Genomic DNA, 19,811 nt, shown 5'->3' on the forward strand with positions numbered 1-19,811 from the left:
TAAACAACTCAATTTTCAGATTAGTGAAATTTTCCAGAAAATTATGTATTCTTGAAAATTAAATAAATTAATTCTGCAGAACACTGAAGTTCTTTAAAATCCATGGAATCCCCAGCCCTGGATGCTGTACTGGATTCATCTTCAAGACACTGATGACACATCCAGGACCCATAAAAGGAACTCTGTACTTAGGAAAAAGAGAGAGAGAGAGAGAGAAAGAGAGAGAGTTGCCACATAACCTTTGCTCTTAAGCTTAAATAAAAGCAATAACAAATTCTCCTCTACTAATTGAGAATTGAGAAGCAAACTTCTACCAGTTCATAGTTAGCGTCCTTCAGGGTTTCAATTGGCTATTGCCATAATTTTACCATTTAACATACGTTAATGCTTTCTGACATAGATTTTGCAAATATCAAGGTATTCTCTGGCAGTGAGGTTACATACATAAGATTTTTCAAATCACTGAGAAAATTTAAATCACAGTTTCATTTTGAGGGGAGATACATTACAAAATAGTAAAAATACAATAATAATCAATATATGAGAAACATTTAATGATATTTGTTAATGATATGCAAACTTCTTGATCAAGCACCCTAAATATCACATTCCTCTCACACTGAGTACATGCATTTGGAAGTTGAAACACTAGTTTTAATTGCATAAGTTAAAAGTCATTAATTCTGTTTCTCTTTAAAAATTTTTAAAAGACAGACATACCAATTTCTATTTTAAAAATAATGAAGTAACCTCAAATGCTTTGAGGACCTATCAAAGTCCACTTCTTGTTTTTAGTTAGGAAATAATTTCAGTTTCTAATGTTTAGCTGTGCATTCTATAGCCAGACTCATACAAAAGTTTCAATAAAATGATATTTCATTGAACACTGTGAATGAGAGATAAATTTCATAGTTTAGCTTCATACTTTTATAATTCAAACAAGCCTCACATTATTGAAGTCAGTAGACTCTATATTATCTTTACCTTGAAAATCTGAAACTATTTGATATTTCAGACTGGACATGGGACTTTGTAAAATTGGATTAAATCTAGATCACATTGAAAAATGCCTTCTATCAAAAAAAAGAAAAACCTTAAGTGATTTATCTTTTTTCATCTTTTATTTTTTACCTGTAACTTATTTATTGATTATAAAACTCTGTTCAATTTTTTAAAAACATACCTGGGCATTAGTCTCCTCATATGTAAAAGAATGTATAGTCTGGCCTATTTAGTCTCAATGATCCCCTTTAATCCCACAGATTCATAATTTAATATTTATTTTTCTCCATGACCTTGAAAGCGATCTAAAGATCAGAAAATGTTTAAAATGTGTTTGTTTCCCCACGTTGCAGCTTGATGGCATCAGATTTTGTGGTGATATGCCTATTTAAATTTTGAAAATGTTAATTTAGTTTATTTTATATATTAAATTATTTTATAATTGAGAAAAATTATGATCATATAGAATACTTGCATATAATTATGCACAGCTCCATATACATAGATTGTACAAGGTAACTGACTATAGAATGAGTAAGATCATTTTCATGCTAGTTTTAGTCATTTTCACTCAATAAAATATTTACTAAAAAATACCAACCATGCAAAGAAAGAGTCAAGCTACGATTTTTATTATGTAAAACAAAGACCCCATAGCAATTAAAAGTAAATAATTAGTCCCTGAAAAACAAAGCCTGCTTATTCTTACCTTTCCTATTAGCCATGGAATTACCTTTATTTTCTTTCTATATTAACTAACTCCCATATACCCCTTTTTAATGGACACAAAATTTTATTATGAATGTGTTAACGGAAGTCTTTATATGATCCATTTAGATTTCTCATTCATAGAGAGCATTTAGTCTTAGAGACCAGAATAAATGAATTTGGGAGTAATAATTCTTATATGTCATTATTGACTGTTTTTTGTTATTGATACATTAGGAACAATTAATGCTTATATAAATTTAATACACCTATGATTGCTTTTGTATTTTCTTCTTTTTAACTTTGTAAAAGGAGGATACTGACTCTGAGAGAAGGAAAGTAGTTTTGGTATTTTCAATTATATTTTGAAGCTATATATACCCTTTACACTCTACATAAATGCAGGGGAAATGCTATTTAAGAATATTATCAAAAACATTGTATATAAATTTAATCTCACAAAGGTGTACAAGATTGGAATATGGTAATAGTTTCTTCTTCAGTTAACAGATAAATTGACTGAAAGTTTATTTGCAGACATTTTGCCTGAGCCAAACAAATGACGTCTATTTAGAGAAGAAATCAGAAGAGTAAAATCCATGACCTGAATGGAGAGAAGCCACAGAATGAAAGGGACATAGTGAACATGTTAGTAAAAGATTTGCCAACAGACTTTAGAAAACAAAACAAGAAAAAAAGCCAAAAAACTACAGGCAGACAGATGAAGGGTAGGTAAGAAACCACAATGGATTCAATGTGTTCTGTGATATTTGAGCTCTTTCCCTGAATTTTCTCCCTAATTGGATGAGAATCTACTCATTCAAATTGATTACAACTTTGAGCAACTGCAAGAACAGAGAGGCAGGTGCAAGTTATGAAAGAATCTGGTCTTTGAAATCACTACGCCATAGAATAGGAAATCCAGTGATTTTACAAAGGCTTGAATTGTCTTTCTTTAGGCTACCAAATAGTAAGCCAGCTGCATTGTGTACGGAGTAGTGATTGCCGAAAGCTTTGGCAACTGAGGAAACACCAACCTACAGTGATTTGGGGGTGTTGCCATGAGCAGATGAGCTGCTGCGGAGTCCTGATAAAGTTGATTACATATTTTGCAATATAATATTGATGAAATAGGTTCTAAAAGCATTTGAAAATATCAGCTTTAGCAGCATAAACCATTCTAAAACCTCCCAAATGAACGGAATTATGATTGGTTGAAAAAACTTATAACTTGTTCAGCTCAGTTCTCTTTATATTTTATTTGTAAAATGAAGCTAAATGATAGACTATACAGATTATTATGAATTACGCAGACCCACAGGAATATTCAAATCCTGTCTCTCAATGATTTTATCATACTTGATATTTTAGGTGTTACATGTTATTATATTACTCCTTTTTGCATTTTCGTCCTTTGCATTTCGTTTTATTGAGGTTCATTAGTCTATTTCTTTCCTTCATTTTCCTTTTTTTTTGCCAACTATCTCAGAGTCAAATTTGATGTCTAATTGTATTAATTTACTTGGACTGCCTATATATATATATATATATATATATATATATATATTTTTTTTTTTTTTTTTTTTTTTTTTTTTTTTGAGACGCAATCTCGCTCTGTCGCTCAGGCTAGAGTGCAGTGGCGCGATCTCGGCTCACTGCCAGCTCCACCTCCCGGGTTCACGCCATTCTCCTGCCTCAGCCTCCCGAGTAGCTGCGACTACAGGTGCCTGCCACCACGCCCGGCTAATTTTTTGTATTTTTAGTAGAGATGGGGTTTCACCCTGTTAGCCAGGATGGTTTCGATCTCCTGACCTCATGGTCTGCCCGCCTCGGCCTCCCAAAGTGCTGGGATTACAGGCTAAATAATTGTTATCTTTATTCCTGGCTACCCTGTGTTATTTTATACTTAATTTCTAAGTTGTCTCTCATTTTTTTGTAATAAGAAAAGTTTATAAATTATTTCTTCCTCTACTAAAGTGATTGTATGAAATTCTCATAACCAATATTTCCTCTAACATATACTTTTAAAAGTAAATCTATCTTGTATATAACCGAAGAGATAGATCAATCGATCAGCAATGATTTGGAAGGGAAAGGTGGCAGACAAAAGGAACAGAAAAATTAACTGTTACTTAGTGGGAACTAGCTTGATGTGTTCCAGGAATTTTATAAGGCCACTGTGCTAGACCTTATTGAGCAAGTGGAGAAAAGTATATAAGTTTGGAAAATCATACTGGACCTATAGGATCTTATAGGTCATGGTAATTTGAGTTTTATTCTTAGTTTGGTGATTGCTCACTGTTTATGCCCTTAAAAATGTTAAAGTGCTTCCTTTAAAGAGGAGAAGTACATTGAATATACTTTTTAAAAATTGATTGATCAAAAATAAAATTTCAGACAAATGCATAGGTTTTTAAATATTTTAGAATAATTTGACAAACACCTAGATGTTTACACAATTCTAGAATTTTAACAGAACTGTTGAAAAACCCAAGGCTTAAGTCAGTTAGGGAGAGAATTATATCTCACAGCCAAGAGTGTTAAATACTGAGCCCTAAACTGGGGTATTAATGTAACCTTAGTTCCTGATAGATGTAATTAATATAATCCCAATTCCAGGATGAAATCCTTTATATTCTAGAATATAGTTGTTCAGGTGTGAAATTGATGAATGTTTTTGCTGAGAGTTGGGCCGTCTGTAGTACTTTCTTCCAACATACTTGTGCCTTCCAGGCAAATTTGAAAATTTTAGTAAGTATATTTCTTCAAAGGATTGAATTCTGCCCTTTTAGAAATAGATCATGTCCCCCTCACGGGAAGCAACTACCCTGTTCTTTACACAAATATATTTTCACTTATTTTTTTAAAAACATTTCCAAGGCCTAATTTTTAAAGCCACTTTGTTGTCATTCTGATTACTCAGAAATATTGCATTTCTTTACTATGTTAATACCAAAAAAACTTTCCTATCAAGTTTTCTTAAAATGTGTATATTGTACTCCATATATATTAGGTGTTCAACAAGTACTTATTAACATTGTTTAAATAGTCTTTTTTTTTATTACATGCACTTTCCAAATTGTGAACTCTGAAAACAGGCCATTAGTTCTATTGTATGTACTCTGAGGGTGTTTAGCACAAATTTCTGCTCTCATAATCCCAACAAACCTCATACCAATTTGTTGTATCACAACTGATATCAGAAAATTCATTACATTTCTTTATGCCCAAATATTTCCATACTTAAAATTACCTAGCCTTTTTGCAGCTACATGTTGCAGAAAAAGGTGTCATGCACAAGGTCATGTTTTACCTTTAGGCTACATTCAGCAAGAAAATGAATTTATAAAATATAGTACTCAGGAGAACAGATATATGGTATTTTGTAAGACATCCAGAAATTTAGTATACTATTAAATTCCTCTCACAGATAATATCAGAAATTCTAATAGTCTACAAAAGTCTTGTTTTTATTTAACAAACATCTATATAGCATTTACTTTGTGCCAGTCATTGTTCTAAGGGCTTAATAAATATCAACGCATTTAATCCTCATATACCTTCTGACATAGGTATCACTATTTTCTCCATTTTCCACACAAGAACATTGAACTGAAGAGATGAAATTTTCTCAAGGTCACAACTAGTAAATATAGAGTATAGGATTTAAGGACAGGAACGCTGTCTCCAGAAATGTTCTCAACTGTTATGTTAGTCTCACTAACTCTAAATCTGCATCAAGAAAAGCCTGCCTTCAAATTTTGTATGTATTCACTAGATTGAATATTTAATACATAAGAAGAAGAAATTGAATCGAGAGCAAAGACCATAAGAGGTTAAAGCCTGAACTGACAGGAGTTTACTTGGCAAGGGAAATTTGTTTGTTTTCTATCAAGTATCATTGGCACTCAGGATTAAAAGGAGGAAAGGGCTAATAGTAAAAAGTAATGTATGAATATTCTATGTCATTACCAAAAATATAAAAGAAACCTAGCAACCTCCTGTTAATGGTATGAAAGGATAAAGGTGTAGCAAGTGCTTCTGGCTTCTGTGTCAATTATGTACCATTTATTACAAACCTATTCATAATTTTAATTTGATTAATCTTTGCCCTTTATGTAAATTAAATTAGCTTTAGGGAACCAAAGAAAAATAATTTTATGTAGTGTTACTTTGATGCCTTACAGCTGAGACAAGGTATGGATGGAAATCCTAGCGAGAGAGCAGAAAAGCTTTTTCAGTGTGCTGGATAGTAAGTGTTTAAGTGTCAGCAAAAACACACATCCTGTTCTTAGATTTTTCCATCAATTCGAAGCAAGCACTCTATTAGTTGCTGGGAAACAGAAATAAATTAAACACAACCTGTTTCTTTCAAGAATCTCTCAATCTGTTGAGGAAGGCAGGCAAAATACAGAAATAACATTTACAATACAATGTGATATACATTCTGTGCCCAATCCGTCATTTGTCAGATGGTACTAGTACAAATTCAGACAAAAGTTTAGTTTGATTCATATTTTATTTTAACAACATTGATTATTTTAAGCATATAATGAGTAATTAGTTTAAGTCAACTCAAGGTAAAAATAAGCAACTTGCTGTTGAACTAAGTAACTAAGAATACTCCTTATTTTAATATTTTAAACTCGTCAATTAAAAAAAAATTGCTTAGCTAAAAAAAAATTCTGCCAGTATAAAAGGACAACAAAAGAGGATGGCAGAATTGAAGTTCTAGAGCTAATCAGGTGTCAGTTGAAATTGAAGAAAAAAATTAAAAAGGAAAAAGATGACAAAGCCAAGTGAAGCCAAAATGTGTGACTAGAGACATTGGGAATTCCCAGCAAAGAAGTACTAACTTGCTATTTAACACTTCTATCTGATAGCTGATAATAAGCTATGACTGATAGGACTAATGACAAGAACACACACACACACACACACACACACACACACACACCCCCCACACTCATTCCTGAAATAAAGATAGGATAAACAAAGCAAAACTGAGAAAAATAACATGTCATAGATTTGCTGAAAGAATCAGTGTACACACACAAAAATTTGTTTTTAGTTCTAGTGGCACACTTCCTAGATTTATTCTTCAGAAAAACTAGAAAGATGGATTTTTTTTATGGTCTCTGGTATACCGTTATTTTGTTTATATTCTAAATTATAGAAATAAATATTGTAATATGAAATAATTTATCTACATGGCTTATAAAAAGCATGGTTTATTTTAAAAAATATATAGATACCAAATGCAAAGCCACTTACATGACTAGAAACAACTGAAGCACATAACATCTTTGAGTATACGTCATGCTGTTATAATTTGAAGTTTTGTGCAGTCCTTAAACATTCAGACTTTCTGATCTTGCAAAGGTCTACATGCATATCATAGTATATGAAGAATTTAATAAACATAAAAGTCACTGCTTCCTCCACCATATTGCACTTGATTGCAATCAGCATGTTACAGCCACAGTCTAATTATAAAACGTCAAATGTTTCATCAGCTTTTCTAGCATAGCTCTGTGCTGCATCTGTGGTCACTGGCCCATTGAACATAAATTTTAACTCCTTTTATGTTCAATTGGAATCTGAATTACACAGTTGATGCTAAACTATACCAGAATTAAAACTCCCTTGAAGATAACTTGTCTGATGAACTATTTTCAGGAACGTGATTTTCCAAACATTTCTTGCATTACTCATACCAATGAGTAAGACTTTTGAAAAAGTAATTCTGCCTGTCTTAGAATTTCTAGAATTCTAGAAATTCTAAGGCATTAGAGAACAAAATAAAGGTTACAATGAGTTCATATTCTTTATTACTCTCAAAAATAATTATTTGAATAGACAAGAAATGGTTAACCAAGGGGAGTGGATTTTTGCATACATTAACAGAAAATACATTGAATACTATGGAGAGTTTTCTTTTTCTCCTGTTGCCCTATTCTACATTTTTAGAGACAACTGTTTCTATAAATTGGTTATGAACATATCCAATTCAGATATTCTCATATTTAATGTATGTATGTATGGATAGATAGATAGACAGATAGATAGATAATGTCAATTCATTTAACAAGCATTTACTGGCTGCCTATTGCATGTTGGATACTGGAGAAATAGCAAGAAAATCAATCAAGTCCCTGTATTTAGGGTGCTTTATGAGGGTGTCCAAATCTACTTAGGTGGTTGGTTAGTGACTGTTGTTACTATGTGGCTGGTATATTTGCTTTTCTTTCTTTTTCTTTTATTTTTCCTAAGTAATTTCAACTTAAGTTTATCTCTTATAAGCTATATGGGTTTTATGTTTATATAGGAAATCTGTCTTTTGATTTGTCTATTACTTTTAAATAAAATTCTATTTTAACTTTTATTATGTTTAAACATTTGAATTTTTAAATTATATTTTAAACTTTTTATTTGATTTCTTTGTCTTTGATTCATCTTCATTATTTTCCCTAGTAGATTTCCTTCCTTGTTTCTTTTTTGCCATCTGTGTGTTTGGTAGGTTTGAGGATTTTTGTTTTGTTTTGTTTTTTGTTTTACCTTTTTTGCACCATACTAACTTTGAAGTTGAATTTCTATTTTTATTGCAATGCTTACTCTTGTATTTTTAGAATATGTATCTAAAACATCTAAAGTAATAAATATTGTTATCCGCCTTCCCCAAATTTAAAATTTACAGCCACATTGACTATTGTAATTTACTGCCTGCCCCCCATTCATGAAGTCTTATCTTGTGTTTTAGTTCCTTTTTTGTTTCTGGTTACCGTGAGTCATCTTATTTTTATAGTCAATACCTACTTAGATAGAACATTTTCCTCACAGTAGTTCATATCTTCAAGTGGAGCATCATTTTTGTTATCTTATCTTCTTTTTTTCCCTTGGGGCTTCCATAGGTCTAAGGTTGGGAATTTATCCCTATAGTAGTTTATAATTTGCCCTTTCTGGAGAACCTGGATTTTATCTGTTATAAATAAATTTGTTCGTTAATTTTCTCAAGAGTCCTATATTATGGCAATAACCAGAACAACTCTGACCTGCAACTCTGCACTATTAGTTTAGTACTATCTCTCTATACACATTGTTCCTTATGACTCTGGGATGGCTGTTATTTCTCCATGACTTCAGGGGAATACAAGCCAGTAGATAAAGGGCTTCCCTTCCAATTATCAGGAGCTCCACTACTCTCACAGTGATTAGGAGAAGCGTGTTGTTGTTGAATATTACTTGCATTATCAGGTTTCTGAAGTAAATTGGTGGCTGCAAGTATTCTGTCTTAAAGTTTTATGTAAATAGAAATAAAATAATTAAATAATGGCATCTGGTTTTAGTTGTCCCTATAGTAGAATTGTACCAAATTTACCAGCTGATAATTTACTAAATCCAGGTTCCAGTTTCATTTCTACTACTATGTAACTCTGAAAACTTGATTGAGTTACTCAATGTTTCTGAGCACCATTTCTAGGAAATAAAAATTGTATCCAAAAAATCAGGAAAAAATGGAGAAATTTTCCCCAGTCTGATATAGTTACATGATAAAATCATATTGTCACAGAGTTTTATATGAGAGGGAGCTAGAAGTCATCTTATGATAGTCTTTCATTTACTAGGTGAATATTGTGAAGTTCTATGAAGCTGAAGGATCTGCTCAAATGTTAGTGAAAAAGTGAGGACTATCATTTTATCTTTTCTAAATCTTAGTATGGTAGTCTTTCCTCTGTACTGTTGTTTCCCATCTTAAAAGCAATTCATCATAATGTGTACAAAATTATAATGTCAAACCTTCATTGAGCATTATTTGTCCCTGCAGAGCTAACCCCTTGTTTTGCAAATGCATACATGCTTATAGGTACTTACTATGCAAATTACATGCAGTAAAATTCCAATTCCCTGTAAGAATTAAGTACACAATTTTCATTTTGTGTTGAATGAAACTCTAGTATTCTATATGGCATTTCTTTAGTGGATTTAAGTCTTATGGAAATACAACATTTTTTTTTGAGACAGGATCTTTCTCTGTCATCCAGGCTGGAGTACACTGGTGTGATCATGGCTCACTGCAGTCTCAACTTCCCAGCCTTAGGTGATCCTCCCACCTCAGCCTCCTGAGTAGCTGGGACCACAGCTGGGAGCCACCACACCCAGTTAATTTATTATTATTATTATCATTATTATTATTTTTGAGATGGAGTCTTGCTCAGTCACCCATGCTGGAGTGCAGTGGTGAGATCTCTGCTCACTGCAAGCTCCACCTCCTGGGTTCACGCCATTCTCCTGCCTCAGCCTCCCAGGTAGCTGGGACTACAGGCGCCCGCCACTACGCCCGGCTAATTTTTTTGTATTTTTAGTAGAGATGTGGTTTCACCGTGTTAGCCAGAAGGGTCTCGATCTCCTGACCTCGTGATCCGCCCGCCTCGGCCTCCCAAAGTGCTGGGATTATAGGCGTGTATTATTATTTTTTTAGAGACCACGTTGCCCAGGCTGGTCTCAAACTCCTGGACTCAAGCAATCCATTCACCTCGGCCTCCCAAAATTCTGGGGTTACAAGCATGTATATGACATGAGTATTTCTGGATTTAGCTTCTATATCTTCTCATATCTCAGTCTCAACCATTCTTTAAAAGTTTATCTGTTTTACTAGTATCCATCTAAAATCACAAAGAAAAATAAAAACATTTTTATTACTGTCTTTTCTGCTAAAACATTTTACTTCTCAGATCTTAATAATTAACTATATTCACGTGGCTACAGGTAATTGTACTATAGGTCAGGAAAACTCTATCTCTTTTCATTTTTAGGGTCTTGACTTGGCCTAAAACTTAAATTGGCATATGATAGTCAATTAACAGAAGAAAAACACACAAAATTAATAGAAGTTTTATGTGACATAGAAGTCCCCATAATGACATGAACACCCATTGAAGAAATAAAATACAAATGTTTTATATTAGGTTGAACAAAGAGAGGCAATTTTGGACAAGGAACTAAATTATGTGGGGAGGCTAAAGGAAAATAAGAATCATTTTAAACAGGGTCTCTTTGTACACAATGCTCTTGGCTATGACTCCAGGTCAAAGAATATTTCTATCCCTAAAACAAGAAGAACATCTTTCTCATAGGAGTTTTTAATCTCCTGTTTTCAGGAAGAAAAAGGAAGAATAGAATTCCCTTATTACACCTGCTGTTTAACAAGTGTCTAGCTCAAAATAATCCTTACTCCAAAATGGCATATTTTAGAGGGCACATTCTGCCGCCCTTCAATAGTATCCTTTCACCTACTCCAGGTCAATCAATTCTTTTGCGTTCTTTATGACAGTAAGGATTTGACTTTTTCAACATAAATATTTAAATACGTGTCAGTTTTGGAAGTGTGAACTATAGAAAGGCAAAAGAAAAGAAATATAAAAGGCAAAAACAAAAAAATCACCTGTAAACTTTATGTCCAGGATCACTACATTCACTCTGGTTGCCTCTGTATTAATTTTTTATTAGTACAAAGGCTATACATGTCTGTGAATTTGCATATGGGCTTTACACATCTACTAGTTTTCTGCATAATTATTTGTTAAATGGCAGCATGGTAAATGTATTATTCAGAAGCTGCTCTTTTATTTTAATAATAGCCTGAGACTGTTTCCCACTTCTGCATTATGACAGTATCTCCTATTAAAATCTATAATGATCGGTATGGTTTATTATGCTTTGTCTATTGTCTGTCTCACCTGCTAAAATGTAAGTTCTGTCAGGGCAGGGACCCAGTGCAGAGTCACTGCTGGCAAACTGTGGGCTCTCAATAAATATTTGTTTAATTAAATAACATGACTGACATATTAAGATAATTTGGGATTCAACCAAGTTGTGTGAAGTAAAAGGGGATCTATGTTATTAATCAATAAGCACATATTAGCTACAATCCCCCACAAGAAAAACTGTAGTTTTGCTGATATAGAATTTTGTTAACACATTTAAATATATTAATAGTAAAATTAAGTATGTATTTTTAGGCACCGGGATTGTTGAAGTAGACTGTCAAAACACAGTTACAGATAACAGTTCATAATAGAGGACATGTGTTTTCATATTGTCACTTGCTTTATTGAAAATAAATTTCATTAAGTTCCCATGTCCTGTATTTCCAGTTTTGATCATTAATATATATTTGTTACTGTCAACTTTATTAAGATGTTAGCCTACCTTTCTGAATATAAAGCTTAGCTATAATCCCATGTAGTTTTCTTGCATTTTAATGTATTTGCTTCATTATGCAAATTTTGGTTTCCAAACATGAATATTTTTGCAAGCAAAATTCCAGCATAAAGGAACAATACCCCATTATGCAAAATGTTGAGGATTCTCATTATCGCTTAAGGTACAGAATAAAATGTCAATATGCTAAACAAATGACCATGGGTTTGGCCATGAAATTTGTTAAAGGCAATTTGTTCAATTGACTTCTTATTTATGAGTTCATCCTCGATATGTGCGGGTGCACATAAATTCTGAAAGCATATGTGAAGTACATAATGTGTGTTACATTTTTTAGAAAATCAGCCTATGAGGAATTTTTGTTTTCATCTTTCCCTGAGAGGTGCCAATTCTATCATTCAGTGTCTTTAAACATTTTGTGGTTTCTAAAAAAGTTATACTACACAAACCCTAAGCAATAATTTATGACGAAAAGAAACATTCCCAGCTTGCTGGAAAAATAGAATAGACAGTAAAAAAATAAAAGTATGCCTATCAGCAAAGCATATAAGCATTGCAGGGGAGATCTCTAAGAAATAATATTGATCCCTTGGGTGATGCCAGAGAGTAACTCTAAGAGCTGTTTTTTGCAGAGCAGCCAGAAAATAACCATGAAAACAATCCTTGAATACCTGAATCAGCAGCAATTTTACTCCATGCTTCTGCAAATAACAGAGACTTTTAATAGCATTATGAATCAACTTCTCCATCTACTGGCTGAAGGTCAAATTTTGATCTTTATTACTTATAAGAAACATGTATTTATTTGTATGTCTGTAGGCATACTTTTTTCATGATGAATGTATGATCAACTAAAGGAATAACTTACTCTCTTTAAATCATAACATGGTATGACTCAAAGAATCACAAAAAATTTTGAAAACAGTATTATTACATTACAGTATAAATTAAGCCAACAATTTATATTTTTTGAAAGCCATTAATTTTATTATTATCATGATTAAGTACAATTCTGAGTATTTCTTAAAATATAATATATTTCATTTGGCTATTGAGAAATTTTTAAATTTGCTGATATGTAGAAAGATAATCTCTGCTTGATTGTTTTCATACGCAGTTGTGGTATTACACACTAGAGATCCATTAAGTCTTTGCTCCATCTGTTTTCAAAACATCACTCAATTTGACAGACTCTTAAACTATGACTTAGAAATCAGATTAGGAAATTAATAGCAACCAAAAACGTATTGTTAGCCAGAATTTAGCAGCCTCAATTTAGTAAGGAAAGTTATCTGGCCATCCAAAAATGGTACTGAATAAAAGAGAACATAAGGCACTGATCCTCCCAGCAAAATCTTGGATCCTAAGAATTTTACAAGCCTTATAACCTAGTATGTCAACTATTTATATGTTTCTTTTACAAATTTCCTATGCATGTTATATCTAACCTGCCTTAAACAACACATCTTTGCCCTTCTCACCAATCCTAAGTGTCTGAAACTATGAATTATCAATCATTTGAAGACCTTAGCTGCCAGCTCGAAGTGCTCTTACATTTCACACCAGTATTAGCTAATAGAAATGTGAGCATAATGCTTATTCTGACTTATCTTGATTATGCTATCCAATCAAGATGTATTTCTGATTCTTTCTTATAATTTAGAATTACTTTACATAGTAACTGTCTAGATGGACATAAAACAGCCCTGCAGGAGGTTGTTATAGTAGATGTTTTCTATATAAATTTTTTGCTTCTGTGGCCACAGTATGATTGCTAATTTACACAATGAGGTCTCCACAGCTAAGGCTTGTCTATCAATAGTCAACAGCTCATGTATCAAGTTTACCCTTCACCCCAGCTCCCACATATGCTGTAAAGCTTATTTGTTAGATAGCAGAAAGCATCAGTTTATATTATTCTGCATTTTTAAACTGCATCAGATTCAAATAGAAACTGTTTATTGTAAGAAGTGCATAATTTCAAACATAAGAAAAATACATACACACATATACATATAATATCCATTTTCAGTATCATCTATATAACAGACCAGTTCTTTTCTCCTTAAATATTATTTTCTAATTCATGTTCATGTAATACACCTACACACTGGACTCCTCAGTCTGCGTCTGGTTAAAAATACGTTCAATGAGAGTGTTACATTGTATGCGCTGCTTTGACCTGTAGGACATATTGAAGCCATGACCTATGGGACATATCTTGCAGCCATGACCTATGGGACATATCTTCTCTCTCTCTCTCTAGGTCCCTTTTCTCCTCTGGTTTCCTGAGGCTCCTAGAGGTGTGTCATTGCACTCACAATCCACTCCAGTATGCCATTTCAAGCTGCTCTTTTACACTGCTCCTGCTTATCTCTGGGCCTCTGTTTTGTGTCATCTTAAAGCTGCTGCCACCGCCAAGCCCTGGTTTTCGCCCAAGTCACTGAGGGATGCTTCCAATCACCATTTCTAATTATAATTTTACTGCTGGAGTTTTATTCCAGAAATCTGAGATCTTCCTCTTAAAACTGCTCATGAAATCACCTCTGCATCATTCCACAGGATGCTGCTTGCCACAGATCACCAGCAAACACTTGTTGCTCACTTCATTATCTGACAGAATACCACTGTCCATACCCTTCTCATGGACCACAAAATATCACACCATTGAGATTTAAAACACACACAATTCCTCTTTTGCTTAACATACACATACTGTGAGAATGGTTGGGGCAGAACAAAGCAAGTAACTGCCACAAACTGCACAGAGCTATTTGTTGAATAAGGCTCTCAGAACCTGGTCCTGTGATAGCTAATTTCTTATGCCAGAGTCTTTTCTCCCTAGGGATTTTCATACAGAAATCCTGAAGAACTCACCCCCATACCTTTACTGGGCCCACCACCAATACAAGCCCACTAAGCATCTCCTCATTTCTGTCAACTCCAAATAGTCAGCTCTCTTGGAATCTTTCTTTAAGGTTTTTCCTCAGTCCCCATATAATTCAGTGGAAACTGATTTTTGAAGAGACATAGTGCCAGCCTTGCATACTCAATGTCTGCTATAAATATAATTATTTTATAAGTTTATAATTATTGTAGTTATGTGTGGTTAACATGTAGTTTCTAAGAGATGGGTTTTTCAAACTGAATAAACCAGAGGATGACCTATAAATATTACCACTGTGGGGTGAAAAGATTTTAGAAACAAATTCTAATAAATGCTAAGAGAGAAGAGAAATGAGTTACATGAGTAGAATGGTAGTGAAGGGGCTACTTTAGATTTGGGGCAGGGACAGAAAAATCTTTTTGAGAAAGTGTTCTTTTAGCCAAGTCCCCTTTAGTCAGTAAAGAGTGCAGCAATGATGTTGCATAGAAAGGAAATAGTATGTGAATATTTGTGGATATAAAACAACCCTTGGTGGATTCAAGGAATTAAAATAATAGATAAGTGGCTAAAATAAAATGAGTAACAGGTCACAATGGAACAGGATGAAGTTGGTCCCTGGGCAGTAGGGAGAAGAGGATCAGTGGAGGTATACGACATAATAAAAGATACATTGTAAAGGGAAGAAAATAGAGATATATTTTTAAGCATACTCACCTAATAATTTTAAAATATTAATAATGTCTTATAGTACAATGTAAAAACATGTTGTATTTTAACTGTGGAAGAGAGAGCTAAGAAAAGAAGTTGCAGTTGTGTATACTTAAGCTATGTTATAAAATAAATAAAGTTCTGATTCCATAAATGCATTAGGTCCTTCTCAATCTACTATTTGGCATATGATATTAAAATATTTGTTTACTGGACCCATTATTTAACTTTGGAAACTACCTAAAGAACACATCCAGTGATATTAGAGACAATTCTTTCACATGAGCATGAATTTTAGGTGACTATGCCAAGAAGAGTTTGGCATCTGGTTACCATTCTATCTATATAGATGACATAGATTGATAATGCAAAATAATAAAAAAGTAAGATCTTAGAAGGAAATGGCTAAGAGAAATAAAGTCATGAAAAAGAAAATATATATTCTAAGCTTGTTTCAAATAGCTCCAACTCATCAGTAAAGAAAAGCAAAATAAAACCACGAGATAAAGTTTGTTTTAAAAAACAAGTTTTAAAAAGATTTTTTTCCGTGATGGCAGGAATAGAGGAATACTCGTATCCTGATGAATTGTAATTTGCTAAACCATTTTTAGACAGCTAGCTCACAATATATGGCAAGAACCATAAAATATATTTTCCAACATTATTTATGCAAGATAAAAACAAAATGAACGCAGAGATTTACACATGAAGACTTTCAGTATTGTAGGTCCCTTAGGATTAGCTATCAACGTCAGGAGGAGTGTTTTGGACATTTATAAACAGTTTCAGAAGAAAGGAAAAGTGGAGCAGATAGGGACTTGAAACAATTCAAGAGTTGTTGAAAGAAGATTTTGAAAAATCCAGGGCAGTGTTTGTGAAACGTGAACATGCCTAGGAATCACCTTGGGATCTTGTTAAAAAGTGGATTCTGATTCAATAGGTCTGGGCAGAGTCTGAGAGTCTCTAACAAGCTCCCACGTGATGCTGCTGCTGTTCTCCCTACACTTGGGTAGCACACTTCATGGGGGAGGGCTGTGACACTACCTCTTATGCCTACATGCCTTTTCCATATATATATATATTTTATACATTTATATCTGTATATATAAAAATATATATCTATAATATATAATATAAATTTATATCTATCTATCTATCTATATATGTTTTTAAACTGCGTCTCTCTCTGTCATCCAGGCTGGAGTGCAGTGGTGAAATCTCAGCTTACTGCAACCCCCACCTCCCAGGTTCAAGCGATTCTCCTGCCTCAGCCTCCTGAGTAGCTGGGATCACAGTTGGGCACCACCAGCCCTGGCTAAATTTTTGTATTTTTAGTAGAGACGGGGTTTCACCCTGTTGGTCAGGCTGGTCTCAAACTCCTGACCTCAAATGATCCACCCACCTCAGCCTCCCAAAGTGCTGGGATTAGAGGTATGAGCCACACTGCACTCGGACCATTTCCTATATTTTTTAATTGAAGATCATAACTGAAGTGTTATGTTTGTCAGACAGGGGAATATGAGTCAAAGACGTTGTTTAGCTTTAAAATAATAAAACCATTGCCATGGAGTTTGTAAATGTAGACTGAGCTTTCTCCAGGTGTTGTCTGTGGTGATTGCATAGCTGTCATGCCCACACTCACATGTGAGCTTCTCCCTGGAGACAACTGCATTCATGAATGAGAAGCCATTTGCCTTACTGATGTTTCATCATTTGAGTTTACTTTCATTTATGTAAGAATGAGTAACGAAGAAAAGATAGCTCAGAAGTTTCAGAAATGCAATTTTTTCTTTCTTTTTTCTAAGACAGGGTTGAGCTCTGACGCTGAGGCTGGAGTACAGTAGTGAGATGTCAGCTCACTGCAACCTCTGCCTCTTGGGCTGGAGTGCTCCTCCCAGATCAGCCTCCCAAGTAGCTGGGATTACAGGCACCCACCACGACGACAAGCTAGCTTTAGTATTTTTTTGTAGAGGCGGGGTTTTGCCATGCTGCCCAGGCTGGTCTCGAACTCTTGGCCTCATGCAGTCTGCCCGCATCAGCCTCCCAAAGTGCTGGGATTACAGGCGTGAGCCACCGTGCCAGACCGGAAATGCAACTCTTTATAAAGTGTCTTGGGGAAGCAGTCAAATGATTACTTGGAGCAAGGATAAAAGAATTACAACATTATAATGAATGAAAGGATGTTTTAAATCACTATAATTTGTTCACACAGAAATGGATTCCCAAAGTTATATATAAAAATTGCCTTCAAGTTATAGCTAGAGTTCATATCCGCTTATTGACACCAACCCCTAAACAACGTGCTGACCATTTCCATCGTTGTGTGGAGACTTTATTCTAAAACTTTAATATACAGCTTTGACATCTGAAGAGATTTTGGAAAGAAGAGTGGAAACTCATAGTAAAAGGGTTTCCTTTTACTATGGAAAAATGAGTATTTTACCTCATTGCTTTTAAGAAGGCCTCTTACAAGTCTTTACACGAACTATGATATTGCATCTCTGTGCTCAAAGAAAATGATTGGAAATGAATCAAAATTGGAGTCACAAACCAAAAATTGGAGTCGATCATATTCCTAAACCAAGGGCCTAAGTATTAGGGATTTTAATTTGAATTAACATGCAGATATCTTTTTAATGTTTTTAAGATATTCAGTAAATATTTGCAACTTCTGTTTTGTTTTCATTTAGTTACCAAAAAAGATGAAGTCAATGTTATCTCACTGAAGAGCAAGCATTACTAAAATGCCACGTTTAAAATCATTTTACATAAAAACTATTATTAAGATTTAATTTAGAATGATGTGTTTACTCTGAATTTTGCATAAATTGCCACGCTGGTTTGTCACGGTGCTTTGATCGTTTGTCTACTAGATATTGTTCTCACAGACCATACAGGCTGATACATTTGTGAATTTAATCATCTTGTACAATACAAAACATATGGTCACACATTCACAGTAACTGAATTCAGATGTAGCAAATGCTGACAAAAAGCTCCTGAGGATCTTTCATGACCTAGGAATTAAACCTAATCATCAAACAATGCTTGCAGACTCATCAAAGTACAATACTCTGCCACCAGCCCTCTTGACCTTTCAAGGAGGCGTTGCCAAAAGGCGGCTGAGGCTGCCAGGGAGCATTTAAATGAAGATTTTGAAGAAGATTGAACCTAATGTTAGGAGATTATCTCTTTATTATCTGGCACAAAGCAATTGTGTTGTGGTTTTTGAGGTTTTTCTTCTTTTTTTTTTTTTTCATTTTCAGAGTACTTTATTACCATTAGGAAATTACTACTCACTGCTTCTTGTGTGTTAAATAAAAATCATGCTCACTTTACATAAAAAATCACATAAGAGTTTTTTTTTTTTCGTTTTCCATAACTAAAATGAAACCCTGTAAAGGGAGTAAACCCTGACTTTGTTTTTTGTTTGTTTGTTTGTTTGTTTGAGATGGAGTTTTGCTCTTGTTGCCCAGGCTGGTGTGCAATGGCGCGATCTCCGCTCACCACAACCTCTGCCTCCTGGGTTCAAGCGATTCTCCTGCCTCAGCCTCCCAAGTAGCTGGGACTACAGGCATGCTCCACCACGCCCAGCTAATTTTGTATTTGTAGTAGAGACGGGGCTTCTGCATGTTGGTCAGATTGGTCTCAAACTCCTGACCTCAGGTGATCCGTCTGCCTCAGCCTCCCAAAGTGCTGGGATTACAGGCTTGAGCTACTGTGCCAGGCTCTTCGTTTTAAAACTATTTTTTATACTATCTTTTGAATGATGACTTGCTCATTTGTGAGGTGTTTTGCTTCTTAAAAGGAAATTTTCTTTTTGCTGGGTCTCAAAGCCATGGTACATGAAATGAATATGCTTCCTCTCATGTAGTCAGTACTGAAAACTGGCAGGCATACTTCAGTAACACCAAGCAAGGAGACTGCAAGTACCATTCTCCAGGCACATACAACATGAAATATCATACAGCTGTGAAAGATCTGGTGGAAAGCCGGAATCTTGAGGAAGAAACATTTTTTGAAAATTATTTCTCTCTCTAAGTCAGTAAATGTTTGATATAATTCTGAGTGCATGGCTGTAGTCTGAAAGTTTATGTGCCCTTAAAATTAATATGTCAAAATCCTAACACCCATGGTGATGATATCAGGAGGTAGGGCCTTTGGGAAAGTAATTAGGTCATTAAATTAATAAGGAAATCGTATCCTTTTTTTTTTTTTTTTTTTTTTGAGACGTAGTCTCGCTCTGTTGTCCAGGCTGTTGACCAGGTCCGTGAATGAAAGAAGA

General features: G+C 34.2%; 1 protein-coding gene across 3 annotated transcripts in view; it reads left to right on the top strand.

Moving 5' to 3' along the window:
- The window catches only part of GALNTL6 (polypeptide N-acetylgalactosaminyltransferase like 6), a 1,233,774-nt gene that overhangs the window by 317,691 nt on the left and 896,272 nt on the right, over positions 1–19,811 (top strand). The window lies entirely within an intron of this gene.

Source organism: Pan troglodytes, chromosome 3 (genome assembly GCF_028858775.2).
Source record: "Pan troglodytes isolate AG18354 chromosome 3, NHGRI_mPanTro3-v2.0_pri, whole genome shotgun sequence".
In the NCBI taxonomy this organism is placed as follows: domain Eukaryota; kingdom Metazoa; phylum Chordata; class Mammalia; order Primates; family Hominidae; genus Pan; species Pan troglodytes.